We start from the raw sequence: 27,746 nt of genomic DNA on the forward strand, positions 1-27,746 counted from the left end.
AAGTGAGGCATCGGAATCTATAACTAGTGTCAGATGAATGGTTTAAACATAGTCAGTAAGAAGAGTCAGTCTTCTTTTCATTAAGTCGGCATTGTGCCTTTTGGATTTAATTCCGATGCTATTTCTGTGTTTCATCGTCAATAAGAAGGTCAGAGGGATACAGTAAAAATGAAGTGAAGCATCGGAATCTATAACTAGTGTCACAGAAATAGTTCAAAACATAGTCAGTAACAAGAGTCAGTCTTTTTGTACTTAAGTCAGCATTGTGCATTTTGTATTTAATTCCGATGTTATTTCTGTGTTTCATCGTCAATAAGAAGGTCCAAATGATACAGTAAACCTGAAGTGAAGCATCGGAATCTATAACTAGTGTCACAGGAATGGTTCAAAACATAGTCAGTAAGAAGAGTCAGTCGTCATGTACTTAAGTCGGCATTGTGCCTTTTGTATTTAATTCCGATGCAATTTCTGTGTTTCATCGTCAATAAGAAGGTCCAAGCGATACAGTAAACCTGAAGTGAAGCATCGGAATCTATAACTATTGTTACAGGAATGGTTCAAAACATACTCAGTAAGAAGAGTCAGTCGTCATGTACTTAAGTCGGCATTGTGCCTTTTGTATTTTATTCCGATGCATTTTCTGTGTTTCATCGTCAATAAGATGGTCCAAGGGATATAGTAAACATGAAGTGAGGCATCTGAATCTATAACTAGTGTCACAGGAATGGTTCAAAACATAGTCAGGAAGAAGAATCAGTCTTCTTGTACAAGTCGGCATTTTGCCTAATCTATTTAATTCCGATGCAATTTCAGTGTTTCATCGTCAATAAGAATGTCCAAGGGATGCTGTAAAACCTGGAGTAAACCATCCGAATCTATAACTAGAGTCAATGGAATGGTTCAAAACATAGACAGTAAGAAGAGTCAGTCTTCTTGTACTTAGGTTGGCATTGTGCCTTTTGTACTTAATTCCGGTGCAATCTCTGTGTTTCATCGTCAATAAGAAGGTCAGAGGGATACAGTAAACCTGATGTGAAGCATCGGAATCTATAACTACTGTCACAGGAATACTTCAAAGCATAGCCAGTAAGAAGAGTCAGTCTTCTTGTACTTAAGTCGGCATTGTGCCTTTTGAATTTATTTCCGATGCAATTTCTGTGTTTCATCGTCAACAAGAAGTTCAAAGGGATACAGTAAACCTGAAGTGAAGCATCGGAATCTATAACTAGTGTCAGATGAATGGTTTAATCATAGTCAGTAAGAAGAGTCAGTCTTCTTTTCCTTAAGTCGGCATTGTGCCTTTTGGATTTAATTCCGATGTTATTTCTGTGTTTCATCGTCAATAAGAAGGTCAGAGGGATACAGTAAACCTGAAGTGAAGCATCGGAATCTGTAACTAGTGTCACAGAAATAGTTCAAAACATAGTCAGTAACAAGAGTCAGTCTTTTTGTACTTAAGTCAGCATTGTGCATTTTGTATTTAATTCCGATGTTATTTCTGTGTTTCATCGTCAATAAGAAGGTCCAAATGATACAGTAAACCTGAAGTGAAGCATCGGAATCTATAACTAGTGTCACAGGAATGGTTCAAAACATAGTCAGTAAGAAGAGTCAGTCGTCATGTACTTAAGTCGGCATTGTGCCTTTTGTATTTAATTCCGATGCAATTTCTGTGTTTCATCGTCAATAAGAAGGTCCAAGCGATACAGTAAACCTGAAGTGAAGCATCGGAATCTATAACTAGTGTCACAGGAATGGTTCAAAAGCATAGTCAGTAAGAAGAGTCAGTATTATTGTACTTAAGTCGGCAGTGTGAATTTTCTATTTAATTCCGATGCAATTTCTGTGTTTCATCGACAATAAGAAGCTCAGAGGGATACAGTAAACCTGAAGTGAAGCATCGGAATCTATAACTAGTGTCACAGGAATGGTTCAAAAACATAGTCAGTAAGAAGAGTAAGTCTTCTTGTCCTTATGTCGGCATTGTGCCTTTTGTATTTGATTCCGATGCAATTTCTGTGTTTCATCGTCAATAAGAAGGTCCAACGGATACAGTAAACCTGGAGTAAAGCATCGGAATCTATAACTAGTGTCACAGGAATGGTTCAAAACATAGTCAGTAAGAAGAGTTAGTCTTCTTGTACTTTAGTCGGCATTGTGCCTTTCGTATTTAATTCCGATGCAATTTCTGTGTTTCATAGTAAATAAGAAGGTCCAAGGGATACAGCAAACCTGGAGTGTAGGATTGGAATCTGTAACTAGTGTCAATGGAATGGTTCAAAACATAGACAGTAAGAAGAGTCAGTCTTCTTGTACTTAAGTCGGCATTGTGCCTTTTGTATTTCATTCCGGTGCAATTTCTGTGTTTCATCGTCAATAAAAAAGGTCAGAGGGATACAGTTAACCTGAAGTGAGGCATCGGAATGTATAACTAGTGTCACAGGAATGGTTCAAATACATATATCAGTAAGAAGAGTCGGTCTTCTTGTCCTTAAGTTGGGATTGTGCCTTTTGTATTTCGTTCCGATGCAATTTCTGTGTTTCATCGGCAATAAGAATGTCCGAGGGATACAGTAAACCAGGAGTGAAGCATCGGAATCTATAACTAGTGACACAGGAATGGTTCAAAACATAGACAGTAAGAAGATACAGTCTTCTTGTACTTAAGTCGGCATTGTGCCTTTCGTGTTTAATTCTGATGCAATTTCTGTGTTTCATCGTCAATAAGAAGGTCCAAGGGATACAGTAAACCTGGAGTGTAGAATCGGAATCTATAACTAGTGTCACAGGAATGGTTCAAAGCATAGACAGTAAGAAGAGTCAGTCTTCTTGTACTTAGGTCGGCATTGTGCCTTTTCTATTTAATTCCGATGCAACTTCAGTGTTTCATCGTCAATAAGAAGGTCCAAGGGATTCAGTAAACCTGGAGTGAAGCATCGGAATCTATAACTAGTGTCAATGGAATGGATCAAAACATAGACAGTAAGAAGAGTCAGTCTTCTTGTACTTAAGTCGGCATTGTGCCTTTTGTATTTAATTCCGAAGCAATTTCTGTGTTTCATCGCCAATAAGATGGTCAGAGGGATACTGTAAATCAGAAGTGAAGCATCGGAATCTATAACTAGTGTCACAGGAATGGTTCAAAACATAGACAGTAAGAAGAGTAAATCTTCTTGTCCTTAAGTCGGCCTTGTGCCTTTTGTATTTAATTCCGATGCAATTTCTGTGTTTCATCGTCAATAAGAAGGTCCAAGGGATACAGTAATTGTGGAGTGAAGCATCGGAATCTATAACTAGTGTCACAGGAATTAATCAAAACATAGACAGTACTTAAGTCGGCATTGTGCCTTTTGTATTTAATTCCGAGGCAATTTCTGTATTTCATCGTCAATAAGAAGGTCCAAGGGGTACAGTAAACCAGAAGTGAAACATCGGAATCTATAACTAGTGTCACAGGAATGGTTCAAATCATAGACAGTAGGAAGAGTCAGTGTTCTTGTACTTAGGTCGGCATTGTGCAATTTGTATTCAATTCCGATGCAATTTCTGTGTTTCATCGTCAATAAGAAGGTCCAAGGGATACAGTAAACCTGGAGTGAAGCATTGGAAACTATAACTAGTGTCACAGGAATGGATCAAAACATAGACAGTAAGAAGATACAGTCTTCCTGTACTTAAGTTGGCATTGTGCCTTTTGTATTTAATTCTGATGCAATATCTGTGTTTCATCGTCAATAAGAAGGTCCAAGGGATACAGTAAACCTGAAGTGAAGCATCGGAATCTATAACTAGTGTCACAGAAATGGTTCAAATCATAGACAGTAGGATGAGTCAGTCTTCTTGTACTTAAGTCGGCATTGTGCAATTTGTATTTAATTCCGATGCAATTTCTGTGTTTCATCGTCAATAAGAAGGTCCAAGGGATACAGTAAACCTGGAGTGTAGCATCGGAATCTATAACTAGTGTCACAGGAATGGATCAAAACATAGACAGTAAGGAGATACAGTCTTCTTGTACTTAAGTTGGCATTGTGCCTTTTGTATTTGATGCCGATGCAATTTCTGTGTTTCATCGTCAATAAGAAGGTCCAAGGGATACAGTAAACCTGAAGTGAAGCATCGGAATCTATAACTAGCGTCACAGGAATGGTTAAAACATAGACAGTAAGAAGAGTCAGTCTTCTTGTACTTAAGTCGGCATTGTGCCTCTTGTATTTAATTCCGATACTATTTCTGTGTTTCATCGTCAATAAGAAGGTCAGAGGGATACAGTAACCCTGAAGTGAAGCATCGGAATATATAACTAGTGTCACAGAAATGGTTCAAAACATAGTCAGTAAGAAGAGTCAGTCATCTTGTACTTAAGTCGGCATTGTGCCTTTTGTATTTAATTCCGATGTAATTTCTGTATTTCATCGTCAATAAGAAGGTCCAAATGATACAGAAAACCTGAAGTGAATTATCGGAATCTATAACTAGTGTCACAGGAATGGCTCAAAACATAGACAGCAAGAAGAGTCAGTCTTCTTCTACTTAAGTCGGCATTGTGCCTTTTGAACATAATTCCGGTGCAATTTCTGTGTTTCATCGTCAATAAGAAGTTCAAAGGGATACAGTAAACCTGATATGAAGCATCGGAATCTATAACTAGTGTCAGAGGAATGGTTTAAACATAGTCAGTAAGAAGAGTCATTCCTCTTGTACTTAAGCCGGTATTGTGCCTTTTGTATTTAATTCCGATGCAATTTGTGTGTTTCATCGTCAATAAGGTCAGAGGGATACAGTAAACCTCAAGTGACGCATCGGAATCTATAACTAATGTCAATGGAATGGGTCAAAACATAGACAGTAAGAAGAGTCAGTCTTCTTGTACTTAAGTCGGCATTGTGCCTTTTGTATTTTATTCCGGTGCAATTTCTGTGTTTCATCGTCAATAAGAAGGTCCAAGGGATACAGTAAACCTGAAGTGAAGCATCGGAATCTATGACTAGTGTCACAGAAATGGTTCAAAACATAGTCAGTAGGAAGAGTCAGTCTTCTTGTACTTAGGTCGGCATTGTGCCTTTTCTATTTAATTCCGATGCAACTTCAATGATTCATCGTCAATAAGAAGGTCCAAAGGATTCAGTAAACCTGGAGAGAAGCATCGGAATCTATAACTAGTGTCAATGGAATGGTTCAAAACATAGACAGTAAGAAGAGTCAGTCTTCTTGTACTTAAGTCGGCAATGTGCCTTTTGTATTTATTTCTGGTGCAATTTCTGTGTTTCATCCTTAATAAGAAGGTCAGAGGGATACAGTAAACCTGAAGTGAAGAATCGGAATCTATAACTAGTGTCACAGGAATGGTTCAAAACATAGTCAGTAAGAAGAGACAGTCTTCTTGTACTTAAGTCGGCATTGTGCCTTCTGTATTTAATTCCGGTGCAATTTCTGTGTTTCATCGTCAATAAGAAGGTCAGAGGGATACAGTAAACGTGAAGTGAAGCATCGGAATCTATAACTAGTGTCACAGGAATGGTTCAAAACATAGTCAGTAAGAAGAGTCCGTCTTCTTGTCCTTAAGTCGGTATTGTGCCTTTTGTATTTAATTCCGATGCAATTTCTGTGTTTCATCGTCAATAAGAAGGTCCAAGGGATACAGTAAACCTGGAGTCAAGCATCGGAGTCTATAACTAGTGTCAATGGAATGGTTCAAACAATATACAGTAAGAAGAGTCAGTCTTCTTGTACTTAAGTCGGCATTGTGCCTTTTGAATTTAATTCCGGTGCAATTTCTGTGTTTCATCGTCAATAAGAAGTTCAAAGGGATACAGTAAACCTGAAGTGAATCATCGGAATCTATAACTAGTGTCAGAGGAATGGTTTAAACATTGTCAGTAAGAAGAGTCAGTCTTCTTGTCCTTAAGTCGGCATATTTCATTTTGTATTTAATTCCCATGCTATTTCTGTGTTTCATCGTCAATAAGAAGGTCAGAGGGATACAGTAAACCTGAAGTGAAGCATCGGAATCTATAACTAGTGTCACAGAAATAGTTCAAAACATAGTCAGTAACAAGAGTCAGTCTTTTTGTACTTAAGTCAACATTGTGCATTTTGTATGTAATTCCGATGTTATTTCTGTGTTTCATCGTCAATAAGAAGGTCCAAGGGATACAGTAAACCTGAAGTGAAGCATCGGAATCTATAACTTGTGTCACAGGAATGGTTCAAAACATAGTCAGTAACAAGAGTCAGTCTTTTTGTACTTAAGTCGGCATTGTGCCTTTTGTATTTAATTCCGATGTTATTTCTGTGTTTCATCGTCAATAAGAAGGTCCAAATGATACAGTAAACCTGAAGTGTAGCATCGGAATCTATAACTAGTATCAATGGAATGGTTCAAAAAATATACAGTAAGAAGAGTCAGTCTTCTTGTACTTAAGTCAGCATTGTGCCTTTTCAATTTAATTCCGGTGCAATTTCTGTGTTTCATCGCCAATAAGAAGTTCAAAGGGATACAGTAAACCTGAAGTGAAGCATCGGAATGTATAAGTAGTGTCAGAGGAATGGTTTATACATAGTCAGTAAGAAGAGTCAGTCTTCTTTTCCTTAAGTCGGCATTGTGCCTTTTGTATTTAATTCCGATGCTATTTCTGTGTTTCATCGTCAATAAGAAGGTCAGAGGGATACAGTAAACCTGAAGTGAAACATCGGAATCTATAACTAGTGTCACAGAAATACTTCAAAACATAGACAGTAAGAAGAGTCAGTCTTCTTGTACTTGAGTCTGCATTGTGCCTTTTGTAATAAATTCCGATGCAATTTCTGTGTTTCATCGTCAATAAGAAGGTCCAAGGGATACAGTAAACCTGAAGTCAAGCATTAGAAACTATAACTAGTGTCACAGGAATGGTTCAAAACATAGACAGTAAGAAGAGTCAGTATTCTTGTACTTCAGTCGGCATTGTGCCTTTCGTATTTATTTCCGATGCAATTTCTGTGTTTCACCGTCAGTAAGAAGGTCCAAGGGATACAGTAAATCTGAAGTGAAGCATCGGAATCTATAACTAGTGTCACAGGAATGGTACAAAACATAGACAGTAAGAAGAGTCAGTCTTCTTGTACTAAAGTCGGCATTGTGCCTCTTGTATTTAATTCCGATGCAATTTCTGTGTTTCATCGTGAATAAGAAGGTCAGAGGGATACGGTAACCCCGAAATGAAGCATCGGAATCTGTAACTAGTGTCACAGAGATATTTCTAAACATATTCAGTAATAAGGGTCATTCTTCTTGTACTTAAGTCGGCATTGTGCCTTTTGTATTTAATTCCGATGCAATTTCTGTGTTTCATCGTCAATAAGAAGGTCAGAGGAATACAGTAAACCTGAAGTGAAGCATCGGAATCTATAACTAGTGTCACAGGAATGGTTCAATACATAGACAGGAGGAAGAGTCAGTTTTCTTGTACTTGAGTCGGCATTGTTCCTTTTGTATTAAATTCCGATGCAATTTATGTGTTTCATCGTCAATAAGAAGGTCCAAAGGATACAGTAACCCTGAAGTGAAGCATCGGAATCTATTGCTAGTGTCACAGGAATGGTTCAAAACATAGTCAGTAAGAAGATTCAGTCTTCTTGTACTTAAGTCGGCATTGGCCTTTTGTATTTAATTCCGTTGCAATTTCTGTGTTTCATCGTCAATAAGAAGGTCCAAGGGATACAGTAAACCTGAAGTGAAGCATCGGAATCTATAACTTTTGTCACAGGAATGGTTCAAAACATAGTCAGTAAGAAGAGTCAGTCTTCTTGTCCTTAAGTCGGCATTGTGCCTTTTGTATTTAATTCCGATGCAATTTTTGTGTTTCATCGTCAATAAGAAGGTCCAAGGGATACAGTAAACCTGGAGGAAAGCATCGGAATCTATAACTAGTGTCACAGGAATGGTTCAAAACATTAACAGTAAGAAGATACAGTCTTCTTGTACTTAAGTCGGCAATGTGCCTTTTGTATTTAATTCCGATGCAATTGCTGTGTTTCATCGTCAATGAGAAGGTCCAAGGCATACAGTAAACCTCGAGTGTAGCATCGGAATCTATAACTAGTGCCACAGGAATGGTTCAAAACATAGACAGTAAGAAGAGTCAGTCCTCATGTACCAAAGTCGGCATTGTGCCTTTTGTATTTAATTCCGATGCAAGTTCTGTGTTTCGTCGTCAATAAGAAGGTCCAAGGGATACAGTAAACTTGGAGTGAAGCATCGGAATCTATAACTAGTGCCACAGGAGTGGTTCATAACATAGAAAGTAAGAAGAGTTATTTTTCTTTTACTTAAGTCGGCATTGTGCCTTTTGTATTTAATTCCGATGCAATTTCTGTGTTTCATCGTCAACAAGAAGGTCCAAGGGATACAGTAAACCTGAAGTGAAGCATCGGAATCTATAACTAGTGACACAGGAATGGTTCATAACATAGTCAGTAAGAAGAGTCAGTCTTCTTGTCCATAAGTCGGCATTGTGCCTTTTGTATTACATTCCGATGCAATTTATGTGTTTCATCGTCAATAAGAAGGTCCTAGGGGCACTGTAAACCTGAAGTCAAGCATCAGAATCTATATCTAGTGTCACAGGAATGGTTCAAATCATAGACATTATGAAGAGTCAGTCTTCTTGTACTTAAGTCGGCATTGTGCCTTTTCTATTTAATTCCGATGCAATTTCTGTGTTTCATCGTCGATAAGAAGGTCTGAGCGATACAGTAACTCTGAAGTGAAGCATCGGAATCTATAACTAGTGTCACAGGAATGGTTCAAAACATAGTTAGTAAGAAGAGTCAGTCTTCTTCTCCTTAAGTCGGCCTTGTGCCTTTTGTATTTAATTCTGATGCAATTTCTGTGTTTCATCGTCAATAAGAAGGTCAAAGAGATACAGTAAACCTGGAGTGAAGCATCGGAATCTATAACTAATGTCACAGGAATGGTTCAAAGCATAGTCAGTAAGAAGAAATGGTCTTCATGTACTTAGGTTTGCATTGTGCCTCTTGTATTTAATTCCGATGCAATTTCTGTGTTTCATCGTCAATAAGAATGTCCAAGGGATACAGTAAACCTGAAGTGAAGCATCGGAATCTATAAGTAGTGTCACAGGAATGGTTAAAAACATAGACAGTAAGAAGGTACAGTCTTCTTGTACTTAAGTTGGCATTGTGCCTTTTGTATTTAATTCCGATGCAATATCTGTGTGTCATCGCCAATAAGAAGGTCCAAGGGATACAGTAAACCAGAAGTGAAGCATCGGAATCTATAACTAGTGCCACAGGAATGGTTCGAAACATAGACAGTAAGAAGATACAGTGTTAATGTACTTATGTCGGCATTGTGCCTTTTGTATTTAATTCCGAAGCAATATCTGTGTTTTATCGTCAATAAGAAGGTCCAAGGGACACAGTAAACCTGAAGTGAAGCATCGGAATCTATAACTAGTGTCACAGGAACGGTTCAAAGCATAGTCAGTAAGAAGAGTCGGTCTTCATGTACTTAAGTCGGCATTGTGATTTTTGTATTTAATTCCGGTGCAATTTCTGTGTTTCATCGTCAATAAGAAGGTCAGAGGGATACAGTAAACCTGAAGTGAAGCACCGGAATCTATAACAAGTGTCACAGGATTGGTTCAACACATAGTCAGTAAAAAGAGTCCATCTTCTTGTCTTTAAGTCGGCATTGTGCCTCTTGTATTTAATTCCGATGCAATTTCTGTGTTTCATCGTCAATAAGAAGGTCCAAGGTATACAGTAAACCTGGAGTCAAGCATCGGAATCTATAACTAGTGCCACAGGAATGGTTCAAAACTTAGTCAGTAACAAGAGTCAGGTTTTTAGTACTTAAGTCGGCATTGTGCATTTTGTATTTAATTCCGATTTTATTTCTGTGTTTCATCGTCAATAAGAACTTCCAAATGATGCAGTAAACCTGAAGTGAAGCATCGGAATCTATAATTAGTGTCACAGGAATGGATCAAAACATAGACAGTAAGGAGATACAGTCTTCTTGTACTTAAGTTGGCATTGTGCCTTTTGTATTTGATGCCGATGCAATTTCTGTGTTTCATCGTCAATAAGAAGGTCAGAGGGATACAGTAACCCTGAAGTGAAGCATCGGAATCTCTAACTAGTGTCACAGAAATGGTTTAAAACATAGTCAGTAAGAAGAGTCAGTCATCTTGTACTTAAGTCGGCATTGTGCCTTTTGTATTTAATTCGGATCAATTTCTGTGTTTCATCGTCAATAAGAAGGTCAGAGGGATACAGTAATCCTGAAGTGAAGCATCGGAATCTATAACTAGTGTCACAGGAATGGTTCAAAACATAGTCAGTAAGAAGAGTCAGTCTTCTTCTCCTTAAGTCGGCCTTGTGCCTTTTGCATTTAATTCCGATGCAATTTCTGTGTTTCATCGTCAATAAGAAGATCCAAGGGATACAGTAAACCTGAAGTCAAGCATTGGAATCTATAACTAGTGTCACAGGAATGGTTCAAAACATAGACAGTAAGAAGAGTCAGTCTTCTTTTGCTTATGTCGGCATTGTGCCTTTTGTATTTAATTCCGATGTAATTTCTGTATTTCATCGTCAATAAGAAGGTCCAAATGATACAGAAATCCTGAAGTGAAGCATCGGAATCCATAACTAGTGTCAGAGGAATGGTTTAAACATGGTCAGTAAGAAGAGTCAGTCTTCTTGTACTTAAGTCGGCATTGTGCCTCATGTATTTTATTCCGGTGCAATTTCTGTGTTTCATCGTCAATAAGAAGGTCCAAGGGATACAGTAAACCTGAAGTGAAGCATCGGAATCTATAACTAGTGTCAATGGAATGGTTCAAAAAATATACAGTAAGAAGAGTCAGTCTTCTTGTACTTAAGTCAGCATTGTGCCTTTTCAATTTAATTCCGGTGCAATTTCTGTGTTTCATCGCCAATAAGAAGTTCAAAGGGAGACAGTAAACCTGAAGTGAAGCATCGGAATGTATAACTAGTGTCAGAGGAATGGTTTATACATAGACAGTAAGAAGATTCAGTCTTCTTTTCCTTAAGTCGGCATTGTGCCTTTTGTATTTAATTCCGATGCTATTTCTGTGTTTCATCGTCAATAAGAAGGTCAGAGGGATACAGTAAACCTGAAGTGAAGCATCTGAATCTATAACTAGTGTCACAGGAATGGTTCAAAACATAGTCAGGAAGAAGAGTCAGTCTTCTTGAACAAGTCGGCATTTTGCCTAATCTATTTAATTCCGATACAGTTTCAGTGTTTCATCGTCAATAAGAATGACCAAGGGATGCAGTAAAACCTGGAGTAAAGCATCCGAATCTATAACTAGTGTCAATGGAATGGTTCAAAACATAGACAGTAAGAAGAGTTAGTCTTCTTGTACTTAGGTCGGCATTGTGCCTTTTGTACTTAATTCCGGTGCAATTTCTGTGTTTCATCGTCAATAACAAGGTCAGAGAGATACAGTAAACCTGATGTGAAAGTTCGGAATCTATAACTACTGTCACAGGAATACTTCAAAACATAGACAGTAAGAAGAGTCAGTCTTCTTGTACTTGAGTCTGCATTGTGCCTTTTGTAATAAATTCCGATGCAATTTCTGTGTTTCATCGTCAATAAGAAGGTCCAAGTGATACAGTAAACCTGAAGTCAAGCATCAGAAACTATAACTAGTGTCACAGGAATGGTTCAAAACATAGACAGTAAGAAGAGTCAGTATTCTTGTACTTAAGTCGGCATTGTGAATTTTGTATTTAATTCCGATGCAATTTCTGTGTTTCATCGTCAATAAGAAGGTCAGAGGGATACAGTAAACCTGAAGTGAAGCATCGGAATCTATAACTAGTGTCACAGGAATGGTTCAAAAACATAGTCAGTAAGAAGAGTCAGTCTTCTTGTCCTTATGTCGGCATTGGGCCTTTTGTATTTGATTCCGATGCAATTTCTGTGTTTCATCGTCTATAAGAAGGTCCAAGGGATTCAGTAAACCTGGAGTGAAGCATCGGAATCTATAACTAGTGTCACAGGAATGGTTCAAAGCATAGAAAGTAAGAAGATACAGTCTTCTTGTACTTAGGTCGGCATTGTGGCTTTTGTATTTAATTCCGATGCAATTTCTGTGTTTCATCGTCGATAAGGTCAGAGGGATACAGTAAACCTGAAGTGAAGCATCGGAATCTATAACTAGTGTCACAGGAATGGTTCAAAACATAGTCAGTAAGAAGAGTCAGTCTTCTTGTACTTAAGTCAGCATTGTGCCTTTCGTATTTATTGCCGATGCAATTTCTGTGTTTCGCCGTCAGTAAGAAGGTCCAAGGGATACAGTAAATCTGAAGTGAAGCATCGGAATCTATAACTAGTGTCACAGGAATGGTACAAAACATAGACAGTAAGAAGAGTCAGTCTTCTTGTACTGGAGTCGGCATTGTGCCTCTTGTATTTAATTCCGATGCAATTTCTGTGTTTCATCGTGAATAAGAAGGTCAGAGGGATACGGTAACCCCGAAATGAAGCATCGGTATCTGTAGCTAGTGTCACAGAGTTATTTCTAATCATATTGAGTAATAAGGGTCAGTCTTCTTGTACTTAAGTCGGCATTGTGCCTTTTGTATTTAATTCCGATGCAAGTTCTGTGTTTCGTCGTCAATAAGAAGGTCCAAGGGATACAGTAAACATGGAGTGAAGCATCGGAATCTATAACTAGTGTCACAGGAGTGGTTCATAACATAGAAAGTAAGAAGAGTTATTTTTCTTGTACTTAAGTCGGCATTGTGCCTTTTGTATTTAATTCCGATGCAATTTCTGTGTTTCATCGTCAATAAGAAGGTCCAAGGGATACAGTAAACCTGAAGTGAAGCATCGGAATCTATAACTAGTGACACAGGAATGGTTCATAACATAGTCAGTAAGAAGAGTCATTCTTCTTGTCCTTAAGTCGGCATTGTGCCTTTTGTATTACATTCCGATGCAATTTATGTGTTTCATCGTCAATAAGAAGGTCCTAGGGACACCGTAAACCTGAAGTGAAGCATCAGAATCTATAACTAGTGTCACAGGAATGGTTCAAAACATAGTCAGTAAGAAGAGTCAGTCTTCTTCTCCTTAAGTCGGCCTTGTGCCTTTTGTATTTAATTCCGATGCAATTTCTGTGTTTCATCGTCAATAAAAAGGTCCATGAGATACAGTAAAACTGGAGTGAAGCATCGGAATCTATAACTAATATCACAGGAATGGTTCAAAACATAGTCAGTAAGAAGAAATGGTCTTCATGTACTTAGGTTGGCATTATGCCTCTTGTATTTAATTCCGATGCAATTTCTGTGTTTCATCGTCAAAAAGAATGTCCAAGGGATACAGTAAACCTGAAGTGAAGCATCGGAATCTATAGCTAGTGTCACAGGAATGGTTCAAAACATAGACAGTAAGAAGCTAGAGTCTTCTTGTACTTAAAATGGCATTGTGCCTTTTGTATTTAATTCCGATGCAATTTCTGTGTTTCATTGCCAATAAGAAGGTCCAAGGGATACAGTAAACCAGAAGTGAAGCATCGGAATCTATAACTAGTGCCACAGGAATGGTTCGAAACATAGACAGTAAGAACATACAGTGTTAATGTACTTATGTCGGCATTGTGCCTTTTGTATTTAATTCCGGATCAATATCTGTGTTTTATCGTCAATAAGAAGGTCCAAGGGACACAGTAAACCTGAAGTGAAGCATCGGAATCTATAACTAGTGTCACAGGAACGGTTCAAAGCATAGTCAGTAAGAAGAGTCGGTCTTCATGTACTGAAGTCGGCATTGTGATTTTTGTATTTAATTCCGGTGCAATTTCTGGGTTTCATCGTCAATAAGAAGGTCAGAGGGATACAGTAAACCTGAAGTGAAGCATCGGAATCTATAACTAGTGTCACAGGATTGGTTCAAAACATAGTCAGTAAGAAGAGTCCATCTTCTTGTCTTTAAGTCGGCATTGTGCCTCTTGTATTTAATTCCGATGCAATTTCTGTGTTTCATCGTCAATAAGAAGTCCAAGGGATGCAGTAAACCTGGAGTCAAGCATCGGAATCTATAACTAGTGTCACAGGAATGGTTCATAACTTAGTCAGTAACAAGAGTCAGGTTTTTTGTACTTAAGTCGGCATTGTGCATTTTGTATTTAATTCCGATTTTATTTCTGTGTTTCATCGTCAATAAGAACTTCCAAATGATGCAGTAAACCTGAAGTGAAGCATCGGAATCTATAATTAGTGTCACAGGAATCGATCAAAACATAGACAGTAAGGAGATACAGTCTTCTTGTACTTAAGTTGGCATTGTGCCTTTTGTATTTGATGCCGATGCAATTTCTATGTTTCATCGTCAATAAGAAGGTCAGAGGGATACAGTAACCCTGAAGTGAAGCATCGGAATCTATAACTAGTGTCACAGAAATGGTTTAAAACATAGTCAGTAAGAAGAGTCAGTTTTCTTGTACTTAAGTCGGCATTGTGCCTTTTGTATTTTATTCCGGTGCAATTTCTGTGTTTCATCGTCAATAAGAAGGTCCAAGGGATACAGTAAACCTGAAGTGAAGCATCGGAATCTATGACTAGTGTCACAGAAATGGTTCAAAACATAGTCAGTAGGAAGAGTCAGTCTTCTTGTACTTAGGTCGGCATTGTGCCTTTTCTATTTAATTCCGATGCCACTTCAATGTTTCATCGTCAATAAGAAGGTCCAAGGGATTCAGTAAACCTGGAGAGAAGCATCGGAATCTATTACTAGTGTCAATGGATTGGTTCAAAACATAGACAGTAAGAAGAGTCAGTCTTCTTGTACTTAAGTCGGCAATGTGCCTTTTGTATTTAATTCTGGTGCAATTTCTGTGTTTCATCGTTAATAAGAAGGTCAGAGGGATACAGTAAACCTGAAGTGAAGAATCGGAATCTATAACTAGTGTCACAGGAATGGTTCAAAACATAGTCAGTAAGAAGAGACAGTCTTCTTGTACTTAAGTCGGCATTGTGCCTTTTGTATTTAATTCCGGTGCAATTTCTGTGTGTCATCGTCAATAAGAAGGTGAGAGGGATACAGTAAACGTTAAGTGAAACATCGGGATCTATAACTAGTGTCACAGGAATGGTTCAAAACAAAAGTCAGTAAGAAGAGTCCGTCTTCTTGTCCTTAAGTCGGTATTGTGCCTTTTGTATTTAATTCCGATGCAATTTCTGTGTTTCATCGTCAATAAGAAGGTCCAAGGGATACAGTAATCCTGGAGTCAAGCATCGGAGTCTATAACTAGTGTCAATGGAATGGTTCAAACAATATACAGTAAGAAGAGTCAGTCTTCTTGTACTTAAGTCGGCATTGTGCCTTTTGAATTTAATTCCGGTGCAATTTCTGTGTTTCATCGTCAATAAGAAGTTGAAAGGGATACAGTAAACCTGAAGTGAATCATCGGAATCTATAACTAGAGTCAGAGGAATGGTTTAAACATAGTCAGTAAGAAGAGTCAGTCTTCTTGTTCTTAAGTCGGCATATTTCATTTTGTATTTAATTCCGATGCTATTTCTGTGTTTCATCGTCAATAAGAAGGTCAGAGGGATACAGTAAACCTGAAGTGAAGCATCGGAATCTATAACTAGTGTCACAGAAATAATTCAAAACATAGTCAGTAACAAGATTTAGTCTTTTTGTACTAAAGTCAGCATTGTGCATTTTGTATTTAATTCCGATGTTATTTCTGTGTTTCATCGTCAATAAGAAGGTCCAAATGATACAGTAAACCTGAAGTGAAGCATCGGAATCTATAACTTGTGTCACAGGAATGGTTCAAAACATAGTCAGTAACAAGAGTCAGTCTCTTTGTACTTAAGTCGGCATTGTGCCTTTTGTATTTAATTCCGATGTTATATCTGTGTTTCATCGTCAATAAGAAGGTCCAAATGATACAGTAAACCTGAAGTGTAGCATCGGAATCTATAACTAGTGTCAATGGAATGGTTCAAAAAATATACAGTTAGAAGAGTCAGTCTTCTTGTTCTTAAGTCAGCATTGTGCCTTTTCAATTTAATTCCGGTGCAATTTCTGTGTTTCATCGCCAATAAGAAGTTCAAAGAGATACAGTAAACCTGAAGTGAAGCATCGGAATCTATAACTAGTGTCACAGAAATAATTCAAAACATAGTCAGTAACAAGATTTAGTCTTTTTGTACTAAAGTCAGCATTGTGCATTTTGTATTTAATTCCGATGTTATTTCTGTGTTTCATCGTCAATAAGAAGGTCCAAATGATACAGTAAACCTAAAGTGAAGCATCCGAAACAATAACTAGTGTCACAGGAATGGTTCAAAACATAGTCAGTAACAAGAGGCAGTCTTTTTGTACTTAAGTCGGCATTGTGCCTTTTGTATTTAATTCCGATGTTATTTCTGTGTTTCATCGTCAATAAGAAGGTCCAAATGATACAGTAAACCTGAAGTGTAGTATCGGAATCTATAACTAGTGTCAATGGAATGGTTCAAAACATATACAGTAAGAAAAGTCAGTCTTCTTGTACTTAAGTCGGCATTGTGCCTTTTGAATTTAATTCCGGTGAAATTTCTGTGTCTCATCGTCAATAAGAAGGTCAAAGGGATACAGTAAACCTGAAGTGAAGCATCGGATTCTATAACTAGTGTCACAGGAATGGTTAAAAACATACTCAGTAAGAAGAGTCAGTCGTCATGTACTTAAGTCGGCATTGTTCCTTTTGTATTTTATTCCGATGCAATTTCTGTGTTTCATCGTCAATAAGAAGGTCCAAGGGATACAGTAAACATGAAGTGAAGCTTCTGAATCTATAACTAGTGTCACAGGAATGGTTCAAAACATAGTCAGGAAGAAGAGTCAGTCTTCTTGTACAAGTCGGCATTTTGCCTAATCTATTTAATTCCGATACATTTTCAGTGTTTCATCGTCAATAAGAAGGTCAGAGGGATACAGTAAACGTTAAGTGAAGCATCGGGATCTATAACTAGTGTCACAGGAATGGTTCAAAACAAAAGTCAGTAAGAAGAGTCCGTCTTCTTGTCCTTAAGTCGGTATTGTGCCTTTTGTATTTAATTCCGATGCAATTTCTGTGTTTCATCGTCAATAAGAAGGTCCAAGGGATACAGTAATCCTGGAGTCAAGCATTGGAGTCTATAACTAGTGTCAATGGAATGGTTCAAACAATATACAGTAAGAAGAGTCAGTCTTCTTGTACTTAAGTCGGCATTGTGCCTTTTGAATATAATTCCGGTGCAATTTCTGTGTTTCATCGTCAATAAGAAGTTGAAAGGGATACAGTAAACCTGAAGTGAATCATCGGAATCTATAACTAGAGTCAGAGGAATGGTTTAAACATAGTCAGTAAGAAGAGTCAGTCTTCTTGTTCTTAAGTCGGCATATTTCATTTTGTATTTAATTCCGATGCTATTTCTGTGTTTCATCGTCAATAAGAAGGTCAGAGGGATACAGTAAACCTGAAGTGAAGCATCGGAATCTATAACTAGTGTCACAGAAATAGTTCAAAACATAGTCAGTAACAAGAGTCAGTCTTTTTGTACTTAAGTCAACATTGTGCATTTTGTATGTAATTCCGATGTTATTTCTGTGTTTCATCGTCAATAAGAAGGTCCAAATGATACAGTAAACCTGAAGTGAAGCATCGGAATCTATAACTTGTGTCACAGGAATGGTTCAAATCATAGTCAGTAACAAGAGTCAGTCTCTTTGTACTTAAGTCGGCATTGTGCCTTTTGTATTTAATTCCGATGTTATATCTGTGTTTCATCGTCAATAAGAAGGTCCAAATGATACAGTAAACCTGAAGTGTAGCATCGGAATCTATAACTAGTGTCAATGGAATGGTTCAAAAAATATACAGTTAGAAGAGTCAGTCTTCTTGTACTTAAGTCAGCATTGTGCCTTTTCAATTTAATTCCGGTGCAATTTCTGTGTTTCATCGCCAATAAGAAGTTCAAAGGGATACAGTAAACCTGAAGTGAAGCATCGGAATGTATAACTAGTGTCAGAGGAATGGTTTATACATAGTCAGTAAGAAGAGTCAGTCTTCTTTTCCTTAAGTCGGCATTGTGCCTTTTGTATTTAATTCCGATACTATTTCTGTGTTTCATCGTCAATAAGAAGGTCAGAGGGATACAGTAAACCTGAAGTGAAGCATCGGAATCTATAACTAGTGTCACAGAAATAATTCAAAACATAGTCAGTAACAAGATTTAGTCTTTTTGTACTAAAGTCAGCATTGTGCATTTTGTATTTAATTCCGATGTTATTTCTGTGTTTCATCGTCAATAAGAAGGTCCAAATGATACAGTAAACCTAAAGTGAAGCATCCGAAACAATAACTAGTGTCACAGGAATGGTTCAAAACATAGTCAGTAACAAGAGGCAGTCTTTTTGTACTTAAGTCGGCATTGTGTCTTTTGTATTTAATTCCGATGTTATTTCTGTGTTTCATCGTCAATAAGAAGGTCCAAATGATACAGTAAACCTGAAGTGTAGTATCGGAATCTATAACTAGTGTCAATGGAATGGTTCAAAACATATACAGTAAGAAAAGTCAGTCTTCTTGTACTTAAGTCGGCATTGTGCCTTTTGAATTTAATTCCGGTGAAATTTCTGTGTCTCATCGTCAATAAGAAGGTCAAAGGGATACAGTAAACCTGAAGTGAAGCATCGGATTCTATAACTAGTGTCACAGGAATGGTTCAAAACATACTCAGTAAGAAGAGTCAGTCGTCATGTACTTAAGTCGGCATTGTTCCTTTTGTATTTTATTCCGATGCAATTTCTGTGTTTCATCGTCAATAAGAAGGTCCAAGGGATACAGTAAACATGAAGTGAAGCTTCTGAATCTATAACTAGTGTCACAGGAATGGTTCAAAACATAGTCAGGAAGAAGAGTCAGTCTTCTTGTACAAGTCGGCATTTTGCCTACTCTATTTAATTCCGATACATTTTCAGTGTTTCATCGTCAATAAGAATGACCAAGGGATGCAGTAAAACCTGGAGTAAAGCATCCGAATCTATAACTAGTGTCAATGGAATGGTTCAAAACATAGACAGTAAGAAGAGTTAGTGTTCTTGTACTTAGGTCGGCATTGTGCCTTTTGTACTTAATTCTGGTGCAATTTGTGTGTTTCATCGTCAATAAGAAGGTCAGAGGGATACAGTAAACCTGATGTGAAGCATCGGAATCTATAACTACTGTCACAGGAATACTTCAAAACATAGACATTAAGAAGAGTCAGTCTTCTTGTACTTGAGTCTGCATTGTGCCTTTTGTATTAAATTCCGATGCAATTTCTGTGTTTCATCGTCAATAAGAAGGTCCATGGGATACAGTAAACCTGGAGTGAAGCATCAGAAACTATAACTAGTGTCACAGGAATGGTTCATAACATAGCCAGTAAGAAGAGTCAGTATTCTTGTACTTAAGTCGGCATTGTGAATTTTGTATTTAATTCCGATGCAATTTCTGTGTTTCATCGTCAATAAGAAGGTCAGAGGGATACAGTAAACCTGAAGTGAGGCATCGGAATCTATAACTAGTGTCACAGGAATGGTTCAAAAACATAGTCAGTAAGAAGAGTCAGTCTTCTAGTCCTTATGTCGGCATTGTGCCTTTTGTATTTGATTCCGATGCAATTTCTGTGTTTCATCGTCAATAAGAAGGTCCAAAGGATACAGTAAACCTGGAGTGAAGCATCGGAATCTATAACTAGTGTCACAGGAATGGTTCAAAGCATAGACAGTAAGAAGATACAGTCTTCTTGTACTTAGGTCGGCATTGTGGCTTTTGTATTTAATTCCGATGCAATTTCTGTGTTTCATCGTCAATAAGAAGGTCAGAGGAATACAGTAAACCTGAAGTGAAGCATCGGAATCTATAACTAGTGTCACAGGAATGGTTCAAAACATAGACAGGAGGAAGAGTCAGTTTTCTTGTACTTGAGTCGGCATTGTTCCTTTTGTATTAAATTCCGATGCAATTTATGTGTTTCATCGTCAATAAGAAGGTCCAAAGGATACAGTAACCCTGAAGTGAAGCATCGGAATCTATAGCTAGTGTCACAGGAATGGTTCAAAACATAGTCAGTAAGAAGAGTCAGTCTTCTTGTACTTAAGTCGGCATTGGCCTTTTGTATTTAATTCCGTTGCAATTTCTGTGTTTCATCGTCAATAAGAAGGTCCAAGGGATACAGTAATCCTGAAGTCAAGCATCGGAATCTATAACTTTTGTCACAGGAACGGTTCAAAACATAGTCAGTAAGAAGAGTCAGTCTTCTTGTCCTTAAGTCGGCATTGTGCCTTTTGTATTTAATTCCGATGCAATTTTTGTGTTTCATCGTCAATAAGAAGGTCCAAGGGATACAGTAAACCTGGAGGAAAGCATCGGAATCTATAACTAGTGTCACAGGAATGGTTCAAAACATTAACAGTAAGAACATACAGTCTTCTTGTACTTAAGTCGGCAATGTGCCTTTTGTATTTAATTCCGATGCAATTTCTGTGTTTCGTCGTTAATAAGAAGGTCCGAGGGATACAGTAAACTTGGAGTGAAGCATCGGATTCTATAGCTAGTGTCATAGGAATGGTTCAAAACATAGTCAGTAAGAAGATTCAGTCTTCTTGAACTTAAGTCGGCATTGGCCTTTTGTATTTAATTCCGTTTCAATTTCTGTGTTTCATCGTCAATAAGAAGGTCCAAGGGATACAGTAAACCTGAAGTGAAGCATCGGAATCTATAACTTTTGTCACAGGAATGGTTCAAAACATAGTCAGTAAGAAGAGTCAGTCTTCTTGTCCTTAAGTCGGCATTGTGCCTTTTGTATTTAATTCCGATGCAATTTTTGTGTTTCATCGTCAATAAGAAGGTCCAAGGGATACAGTAAACCTGGAGGAAAGCATCGGAATCTATAACTAGTGTCACAGGAATGGTTCAAAACATTAACAGTAAGAAGATACAGTCTTCTTGTACTTAAGTCGGCAATGTGCCTTTTGTATTTAATTCCGATGCAATTTCTGTGTTTCATCGTCAATGAGAAGGTCCAAGGCATACAGTAAACCAAGAGTGTAGCATCGGAATCTATAACTAGTGTCACAGGAATGGTTCAAAACATAGACAGTAAGAAGAGTCAGTCCTCATGTACCAAAGTCGGCATTGTGCCTTTTGTATTTAATTCCGATGCAAGTTCTGTGTTTCGTCGTCAATAAGAAGGTCCAAGGGATACAGTAAACTTGGAGTGAAGCATCGGAATCTATAACTAGTGTCACAGGAGTGGTTCATAACATAGAAAGTAAGAAGAGTTATTTTTCTTTTACTTAAGTCGGCATTGTGCCTTTTGTATTTAATTCCGATGCAATTTCTGTGTTTCATCGTCAACAAGAAGGTCCAAGGGATACAGTAAACCTGAAGTGAAGCATCGGAATCTATAACTAGTGACACAGGAATGGTTCATAACATAGTCAGTAAGAAGAGTCAGTCTTCTTGTCCATAAGTCGGCATTGTGCCTTTTGTATTACATTCCGATGCAATTTATGTGTTTCATCGTCAATAAGAAGGTCCTAGGGACACCGTAAACAGGAAGTCAAGCATCAGAATCTATAACTAGTGTCACAGGAATGGTTCAAATCATAGACATTATGAAGAGTCAGTCTTCTTGTACTTAAGTCGGCATTGTGCCTTTTCTATTTAATTCCGATGCAATTTCTGTGTTTCATCGTCGATAAGAAGGTCTGAGCGATACAGTAACTCTGAAGTGAAGCATCGGAATCTATAAGTAGTGTCACAGGAATGGTTCAAAACATAGTTAGTAAGAAGAGTCAGTCTTCTTCTCCTTAAGTCGGCCTTGTGCCTTTTGTATTTAATTCTGATGCAATTTCTGTGTTTCATCGTCAATAAGAAGGTCAAAGAGATACAGTAAACCTGGAGTGAAGCATCGGAATCTATAACTAATGTCACAGGAATGGTTCAAAACATAGTCAGTAAGAAGAAATGGTCTTCATGTACTTAGGTTGGCATTGTGCCTCTTGTATTTAATTCCGATGCAATTTCTGTGTTTCATCGTCAATAAGAATGTCCAAGGGATACAGTAAACCTGAAGTGAAGCATCGGAATCTATAAGTAGTGTCACAGGAATGGTTCAAAACATAGACAGTAAGAAGGTACAGTCTTCTTGTACTTAAGTTGGCATTGTGCCTTTTGTATTTAATTCCGATGCAATTTCTGTGTTTCATCGCCAATAAGAAGGTCCAAGGGATACAGTAAACCAGAAGTGAAGCATCGGAATCTATAACTAGTGCCACAGGAATGGTTCGAAACATAGACAGTAAGAACATACAGTGGTAATGTACTTATGTCGGCATTGTGCCTTTTGTATTTAATTCCGAAGCAATATCTGTGTTTCATCGTCAATAAGAAGGTCCAAGGGACACAGTAAACCTGAAGTGAAGCATCGGAATCTATAACTAGTGTCACAGGAACGGTTCAAAGCATAGTCAGTAAGAAGAGTCGGTCTTCATGTACTTAAGTCGGCATTGTGATTTTTGTATTTAATTCCGGTTCAATTTCTGTGTTTCATCGTCAATAAGAAGGTCAGAGGGATACAGTAAACCTGAAGTGAAGCACCGGAATCTATAACAAGTGTCACAGGATTGGTTCAACACATAGTCAGTAAGAAGAGTCCATCTTCTTGTCTTTAAGTCGGCGTTGTGCCTCTTGTATTTAATTCCGATGCAATTTCTGTGTTTCATCGTCAATAAGAAGGTCCAAGGGATACAGTAAACCTGGAGTCAAGAATCGGAATCTATAACTAGTGCCACAGGAATGGTTCATAACTTAGTCAGTAACCAGAGTCAGGTTTTTTGTACTTAAGTCGGCATTGTGCATTTTGTATTTAATTCCGATTTTATTTCTGTGTTTCATCGTCAATAAGAACTTCCAAATGATGCAGTAAACCTGAAGTGAAGCATCGGAATCTATAATTAGTGTCACAGGAATGGATCAAAACATAGACAGTAAGGAGATACAGTCTTCTTGTACTTAAGTTGGCATTGTGCCTTTTGTATTTGATGCCGATGCAATTTCTGTGTTTCATCGTCAATAAGAAGGTCAGAGGGATACAATAACCCTGAAGTGAAGCATCGGAATCTATAACTAGTGTCACAGAAATGGTTTAAAACATAGTCAGTAAGAAGAGTCAGTCATCTTGTACTTAAGTCGGCATTGTGCCTTTTGTATTTAATTCGGATCAATTTCTGTGTTTCATCGTCAATAAGAAGGTCAGAGGGATACAGTAATCCTGAAGTGAAGCATCGGAATCTATAACTAGTGTCACAGGAATGTTTCAAAACATAGACAGTAAGAAGAGTCAGTTTTCTTGTACTTGAGTCGGCATTGTGCCTTTTGTATTAAGTTCCGATGCAATTTCTGTGTTTCATCGTCAATAAGAAGATCCAAGGGATACAGTAAACCTGAAGTCAAGCATTGGAATCTATAACTAGTGTCACAGGAATGGTTCAAAGCATAGACAGTAAGAAGAGTCAGTCTTCTTTTGCTTATGTCGGCATTGTGCCTTTTGTATTTAATTCCGATGTAATTTCTGTATTTCATCGTCAATAAGAAGGTCCAAATGATACAGAAATCCTGAAGTGAAGCATCGGAATCTATAACTAGTGTCACAGGAATGGCTCAAAACATAGACAGCAAGAAGAGTCAGTCTTCTTCTACTTAAGTCGGCATTGTGCTTTTTGAACATAATTCCGGTGCAATTTCTGTGTTTCATCGTCAATAAGAAGTTCAAAGGGATACAGTAAACCTGATATGAAGCATCGGAATCTATAACTAGTGTCAGAGGAATGGTTTAAACATAGTCAGTAAGAAGAGTCAGTCTTCTTGTACTTAAGTCGGCATTGTGCCTTTTGTAGTAAATTCCGATGCAATTTCTGTGTTTCATCGTCAATAAGAAGGTCCAAGTGATACAGTAAACCTGAAGTCAAGCATCAGAAACTATAACTAGTGTCACAGGAATGGTTCAAAACATAGTCAGGAAGAAGAGTCAGTCTTCTTGTACAAGTCGGCATTTTGCCTAATCAATTTAATTCCGATACAGTTTCAGTGTTTCATCGTCAATAAGAATGACCAAGGGATGCAGTAAAACCTGGAGTAAAGCATCCGAATCTATAACTAGTGTCAATGGAATGGTTCAAAACATAGACAGTAAGAAGAGTTAGTCTTCTTGTACTTAGGTCGGCATTGTGCCTTTTGTACTTAATTCCGGTGCAATTTCTGTGTTTCATCGTCAATAACAAGGTCAGAGGGATACAGTAAACCTGATGTGAAGGTTCGGAATCTATAACTACTGTCACAGGAATACTTCAAAACATAGACAGTAAGAAGAGTCAGTCTTCTTGTACTTGAGTCTGCATTGTGCCTTTTGTAGTAAATTCCGATGCAATTTCTGTGTTTCATCGTCAATAAGAAGGTCCAAGTGATACAGTAAACCTGAAGTCAAGCATCAGAAACTATAACTAGTGTCACAGGAATGGTTCAAAACGTAGACAGTAAGAAGAGTCAGTATTCTTGTACTTAAGTCGGCATTGTGAATTTTGAATTTAATTCCGATGCAATTTCAGTGTTTCATCGTCAATAAGAAGGTCAGAGGGATACAGTAAACCTGAAGTGAAGCAGCGGAATCTATAACTAGTGTCACAGGAATGGTTCAAAAACATAGTCAGTAAGAAGAGTCAGTCTTCTTGTCCTTATGTCGGCATTGTACCTTGTGTATTTGATTCCGATGCAATTTCTGTGTTTCATCGTCAATAAGAAGGTCCAAGGGATACAGTAAACCTGGAGTGAAGCATCGGAATCTATAACTAGTGTCACAGGAATGGTTCAAAGCATAGAAAGTAAGTAGATACAGTCTTCTTGTACTTAGGTCGGCATTGTGGCTTTTGTATTTAATTCCGATGCAATTTCTGTGTTTCATCGTCGATAAGAAGGTCAGAGGGATACAGTAAACCTGAAGTGAAGCATCGGAATCTATAACTAGTGTCACAGGAATGGTTCAAAACATAGTCAGTAAGAAGAGTCAGTCTTCTTGTACTTAAGTCAGCATTGTGCCTTTCGTATTTATTTCCGATGCAATTTCTGTGTTTCACCGTCAGTAAGAAGGTCCAAGGGATACAGTAAATCTGAAGTGAAGCATCGGAATCTATAACTAGTGTCACAGGAATGGTACAAAACATAGACAGTAAGAAGAGTCAGTCTTCTTGTACTGGAGTCGACATTGTGCCTCTTGTATTTAATTCCGATGCAATTTCTGTGTTTCATCGTGAATAAGAAGGTCAGAGGGATACGGTAACCCCGAAATGAAGCATCGGTATCTGTAGCTAGTGTCACAGAGTTATTTCTAAACATATTCAGTAATAAGGGTCAGTCTTCTTGTACTTAAGTCGGCATTGTGCATTTTGTATTTAATTCCGATGCAATTTCTGTGTTTCATCGTCAATAATAAGGTCAGAGGAATACAGTAAACCTGAAGTGAAGCATCGGAATCTATAACTAGTGTCACAGGAATGGTTCAAAACATAGACAGGAGGAAGAGTCAGTTTTCTTGTACTTGAGTCGGCATTGTTCCTTTTGTATTAAATTCCGATGCAATTTATGTGTTTCATCGTCAATAAGAAGGTCCAAGGGATACAGTAACCCTGAAGTGAAGCATCGGAATCTATAGCTAGTGTCACAGGAATGGTTCAAAACATAGTCAGTAAGAAGAGTCAGTCTTCTTGTACTTAAGTCGGCATTGGCCTTTTGTATTTAATTCCGTTGCAATTTCTGTGTTTCATCGTCAATAAGAAGGTCCAAGGGGTACAGTAAACCTGAAGTGAAGCATCGGAATCTATAACTTTTGTCACAGGAATGGTTCAAAGCCTAGTCAGTAAGAAGAGTCAGTCTTCTTGTCCTTAAGTCGGCATTGTATCTTTTGTATTTAATTCCGATGCAATTTTTGTGTTTCATCGTCAATAAGAAGGTCCAAGGGATACAGTAAACCTGGAGGAAAGCATCGGAATCTATAATTAGTGTCACAGGAATGGTTCAAAACATTAACAGTAAGAAGATACAGTCTTCTTGTACTTAAGTCGGCAATGTGCCTTTTGTATTTAATTCCGATGCAATTTCTGTGTTTAATCGTCAATGAGAAGGTCCAAGGGATACAGTAAACCTCGAGTGTAGCATCGGAATCTATAACTAGTGTCACAGGAATGGTTCAAAACATAGACAGTAAGAAGAGTCAGTCCTCATGTACCTAAGTCGGCATTGTGCCTTTTGTATTTAATTCCGATGCAAGTTCTGTGTTTCGTCGTCAATAAGAAGGTCCAAGAGATACAGTAAAACTGGAGTGAAGCATCGGAATCTATAGCTAGTGTCACAGGAATGGTTCAAAACATAGACAGTAAGAAGGTACAGTCTTCTTGTACTTAAGTTGGCATTGTGCCTTTTGTATTTAATTCCGATGCAATTTCTGTGTTTCATCGCCAATAAGAAGGTCCAAGGGATACAGTAAACCAGAAGTGAAGCATCGGAATCTATAACTAGTGCCACAGGAATGGTTCGAAACATAGACAGTAAGAACATACAGTGTTAATGTACTTATGTCGGCATTGTGCCTTTTGTATTTTATTCCGGATCAATATCTGTGTTTTATCGTCAATAAGAAGGTCCAAGGGACACAGTAAACCTGAAGTGAAGCATCGGAATCTATAACTAGTGTCACAGGAACGGTTCAAAGCATAGTCAGTAAGAAGAGTCGGTCTTCATGTACTGAAGTCGGCATTGTGATTTTTGTATTTAATTCCGGTGCAATTTCTGTGTTTCATCGTCAATAAGAAGGTCAGAGGGATACAGTAAACCTGAAGTGAAGCATCGGAATCTATAACTAGTGTCACAGGATTGGTTCAAAACATAGTCAGTAAGAAGAGTCCATCTTCTTGTCTTTAAGTCGGCATTGTGCCTCTTGTATTTAATTCCGATGCAATTTCTGTGTTTCATCGTCAATAAGAAGGTCCAAGGGATGCAGTATACCTGGAGTCAAGCATCGGAATCAATAACTAGTGTCACAGGAATGGTTCATAACTTAGTCAGTAACAAGAGTCAGGTTTTTTGTACTTAAGTCGGCATTGTGCATTTTGTATTTAATTCCGATTTTATTTCTGTGTTTCATCGTCAATAAGAACTTCCAAATGATGCAGTAAACCTGAAGTGAAGCATCGGAATCTATAATTAGTGTCACAGGAATGGATCAAAACATAGACAGTAAGGAGATACAGTCTTCTTGTACTTAAGTTGGCATTGTGCCTTTTGTATTTGATGCCGATGCAATTTCTATGTTTCATCGTCAATAAGAAGGTCAGAGGGATACAGTAACCCTGAAGTGAAGCATCGGAATCTATAACTAGTGTCACAGAAATGGTTTAAAACATAGTCAGTAAGAAGAGTCAGTCATCTTGTACTTAAGTCGGCATTGTGCCTTTTGTATTTAATTCCGATGCAATTTCTGTGTTTCATCGTCAATAAGAAGGTCAGAGGGATACAGTAATCCTGAAGTCAAGCATTGGAATCTATAACTAGTGTCACAGGAATGGTTCAAAACATAGACAGTAAGAAGAGTCAGTCTTCTTTTGCTTATGTCGGCATTGT

The sequence above is a fragment of the Schistocerca serialis genome, unplaced genomic scaffold, assembly GCF_023864345.2.
Source record: "Schistocerca serialis cubense isolate TAMUIC-IGC-003099 unplaced genomic scaffold, iqSchSeri2.2 HiC_scaffold_1393, whole genome shotgun sequence".
Classification (NCBI taxonomy): domain Eukaryota; kingdom Metazoa; phylum Arthropoda; class Insecta; order Orthoptera; family Acrididae; genus Schistocerca; species Schistocerca serialis.